Genomic DNA, 4,562 nt, shown 5'->3' with positions numbered 1-4,562 from the left:
ATATATATATATATATATATATATATATATATATATATATATATATTACCGTAGGTGTGGGTATATGTGTGTGTGTGTGTGTATGTGTGTGTGTGTGTGTGCATATGTAGGCATGTACGTGCGTGTATAAAAGTGGGTCTCCATGTTTGTGTAAAAGTAGGTGCATACGTTGTGTTTATGTGTGTGTGTAATATGTGCATGTATATGTGGCTATACGCGTGTGATGCGTGCGTGTGTAATTGAGTGGGAGCGCGTATGTACGCATTTTTGTAAGCTTATTCCCTTATGTTCTCGTTACATTCTATTCACTCAAATATACCAGACGACACACAGACACACACGCAGAAGTACATAAACTTATCATGATATAATACGAGACTCTAAGCTAATCTAATTGATTTGATTTGTTAATCTCCAACTACTGGCATCGGCTATATCCCAAAGTGTAACGCTTTTCTTCAAAATAAAAGACATAAAAATCATTATTTTACCTCTGTATAAGCTAATTAACGTCATTTAATTAATTCTATACACTGAATTTGAAGCTTTTAGTTTCGACAAAATTGTGGCTTTATTGCTACATTAGTAAAGAGCCGCGTAGCAAAGCCAGCTTTAAACGACAGTTGTCTGCCTTAAACAGTTTTAAATATCTCTGTCAATATTACCACTAGAGGTCTCTCTGGTGCTGCATGTAATATATATGTACATACGTTTGTACACTTCACATATTCATAAATACAAACATGCATACATAGGTATAGTTAAATGTATATATGTAAATATGCACACCTGATTTAACATAATGATCTGGGAGAGGGAAAATAAATTATGCAAATCACTAGAAAAAACACATAGGAAACTATTTACTGTCAAGGAAACGTTAGAAAAATATCCAAGATAAAAGAAAATATAAGAAAAGAACACTGTGGTATACCAATGAGGAATCTACTGATACTATAAGCTTATTTTATCTTTAGATTTATACCCATAGTTGTAGCAGCACATGGTTATGTAATTAAGTACCCCAGCATCAGTTTGGAGAAGTTGGATTTCATAAAACTAATTTAGAAAATAAGCGATAAATAAAAGAGTTTTGAATAAATAAATAAAACATATTCCAGGATTTTATTCGCTAACATAAACACATACACTCATGCAGACATGGAAATATGTAAGCAATCCATAGCGTTGAGAATAAAACACACATTAATGATCATACAAGTAAATATATATAAATTAAGTGATATGGGAATTTCGGCGTCCATGGCAGACGATTCTTGTCTGCTAAGATCTCTACGTGTGCTTTTGTGTACCAAGCACTTATGTGAGAGGATTTCTCAAAGCTAATAACACAATATTCGGTGTTCTTACAGGACATCTATGTTAAGTTGGATATAAAGACTGCCTTTCATTATTAACATTGCTTCCATCGCTAATAGTTAAATATGTATAAGTATCTAGTTAATATCTGTTACATTTCAACATGAGTTTTCAATTTGTAAATACCGTATTTGATGGCATGTAAGATGCACAATTCTCAAGAGAATCATCCCGGAACCTTTATGCGAAGCTGGGTCTGCCATAAACTAATTTTGTCCTTAATGCACACTATTCTAGCATAATCTTAATCTAGACAGTCTCTTCAAGATAGCCTGACTCCATAATAATAATAGTTACTTAAACATTATTATAACTACTTACATAACAACGGACCGGCGATGTTCGCTAGTATCCGCCAATTTATTATTATGACGATACATTTTTTCCTGGATTTTCGTTGCCGAAAGTGGGGTGCATCTTTTATGCCCTTATATTCTGTTCTTTCAAATACACCTCTTATCTTTCAGTTCTTTCAGTCATTAGACTGCGGCTATGCTGGAGAACCACCTTGAAAAATTTTAGTCGAACAAATCGATCCCAGTCCTTATTATTTCTTTGTAAAGCCGTTCTATCGGTGTCTTTTGGAGAACTGCTAAGTTACTGGGATGTAAATACACCAATATCAGTTGTCAAGCGGTGATGGGGGACAAATACAGACAGAAAGACACACACATTCACCCCCACCCCCGCGCGAAGTTTCCGTCTACCGTATCCACTTACAAGCCTTTAGTCGGCCCGAGGCTATAGTAGAAGACACTTGCCCAAGCTACCTCGCAGTAGGACTGAACCCGGAACCATGTGGCTGGAAATCAACTTCAAAAATTAGGCTGTTCAATAAAAAAGATAAATCTTTAATAACGCCATTTAATAAGTGACATTTAGGCATTTTTGTATTCGTTTCGTTATCTCGCTATACCCACGTTTAATTTTATAGTTTTTCGGATGGCCTTGCCCTCATTATCAATCCCGCAGAAACGTACATAAAACAGAAGATTGCTATAAGCCCAATGAAACATTGTATGTTAGACGCTGGTACTTTCATTATTGGAGAAACATTTTAACTAAACCAGAAGGACGTACATAAGCATGAGTGTACAGGAAATTGCGTTGATGTGCATACAGATATCTACGCATACACAGACATGTATTTGAATACACAACTTCCTCTCGTATTTTCTCGTGTTTTCTCATAGACTAGCGTCCACATTGCTTATTTGAGTCTGAAGGATTGCTTAGAGGCACATGGTATGATATATAAATCAGCCGATTTATTGTTCCCACAGCGTGAAACTAATAGTAGCTGGTATTTAAATACTGTTTATATTGGTTTCAAATTTTGGCACTCGGCCAGCAATTTTGGGGAGGAGGATAGTCGGTTACATCGACTCCAGTGCTCAACTGGTACTTATGTATCAACAAATTTCTTCCGGAGAGAAAGTGTGTTAGTGTCTGAATGTGTGTGTGTTTGTGTGTGTGAGTGAGTGAGTGAGTGAGAGAGAGAGAGAGAGAGAGAGAGAGAGAGAGAGAGAGAGGGGAGAGATAGAAGGAAAGAGAGAGTGGGAGAGAGTGAGAGAGAGTGAGAGAGAGAGTGAGAGAGAGAGAGTGAGAGAGGAAGAGAGTCGACTCCCAATATATTCGAAAGAATGAAAGATAAAGCTGTTCTCGCCGGGATTGGTACTTAGAGCATATTGAATCGATCCAGAGACTACATACATTTATATACATAAATACATACATATGTACGTACATGCAGTATACATATATTTATATTTTTCCCTAGTTTCAGTCAATAAGCTACGGCCTTGCTGGGGCACTGAGTTGAAGAATTCTAGTCGAACTAATTGACCCCAGCATTTATTTTTTTAAGCTTTGCACTTGTTATTTTATCGGTCACTCATGCCGAACCACTAACGACAGGGACATAAACACACCAATACCGGTTGTCAAGGGGTGAGGGGGCAAACACCGACACAAACACACACACACACACATCAAAATATGCAGCAGGATATGAAGTAGTAATGCAGTACGACCGTTTCAAGCAACTCCATTTAATTGATTACGTCAATTTAAATGCAGTGCTCTCTTCAGCTGCACAAATAGATAAATAGAATTTTAACAAGTTGGACACATTAATATAATTTTTCTCAAATATTTTAACAGAGCAAGAAGACGGAAGAAATTCATGTTGCCGCTATCGTAGCTAAGAATAGACTACACTTCCAAGAATCGCATGAAGCCTATTGGGTCATAGTGTTGTACGGTATTGTAATTCATTTCTAATTCATTTATCTCTTCATCAACTACTAAATCTAAAAATAGAAGGCTATGTTTATTTTGAATCATGAGATTCTTGGAAGTGTAGTCTATTCTTAGCTATAATAGCGACAACATGAATTTTTCCATCTTCTTGCTCTGTTAAGATATTTGTGAGAAATATTATATCAATGTGTCCTACTTGTTAAAATTCTATTTATTTATTTGTGCAGCTGATGTAATGATTGCATTATTCAATTAAATGGAGTTGCTTGAAACGGTCGTACTTGATATCCTGTTGCTTATTATGATTTCATTCACCTTACTTCAAGCTGTACGGATAATACAAGACTGATTTGGTGCTCCAACGTAAGTACCTAATTCAACTGAATCTCAATTATTTCTTTTATACACACACACACACACACACACACACACACACACACACATATATATACCACTGGTTTCTTTCAGTTTCCGTCTAGCAAGTCCACTCACTAGCCTTTGGTCGGCCCGGGGCTACAGTAGAAGATATTTGCCGAGGTGCCATGCATTGGGTCTGAACCCAGAACCATGTTGTTGGGAAGCAAACTTTTTATTACATAGCCACACCTGCGTGTGTGTTGGCACTCCGTCGCTTACGACGTCGAGGGTTCCAGTTGATCCGATCAACGGAACAGCCTGCTCGTGAAATTAACGTGCAAGTGGCTGAGCACTCCACAGACACGTGTACCCTTAACGTAGTTCTCGGGGATATTCAGCGTGACACAGTGTGACCAGGCTGACCCTTTGAATTACAGGCACAACAGAAACAGGAAGTAAGCATGAGAGAAAGTTGTGGTGAAAGAGTACAGCAGGGTTCGCCACCATCCCCTGCTGGAGCCTCGTGGAGCTTTTTGGGTGTTTTCGCTCAATAAACACTCACA

This window comes from Octopus bimaculoides, chromosome 10, assembly GCF_001194135.2.
Source record: "Octopus bimaculoides isolate UCB-OBI-ISO-001 chromosome 10, ASM119413v2, whole genome shotgun sequence".
Lineage (NCBI taxonomy): Eukaryota > Metazoa > Mollusca > Cephalopoda > Octopoda > Octopodidae > Octopus > Octopus bimaculoides.
Note: the sequence above shows the minus strand (reverse complement) of the source record.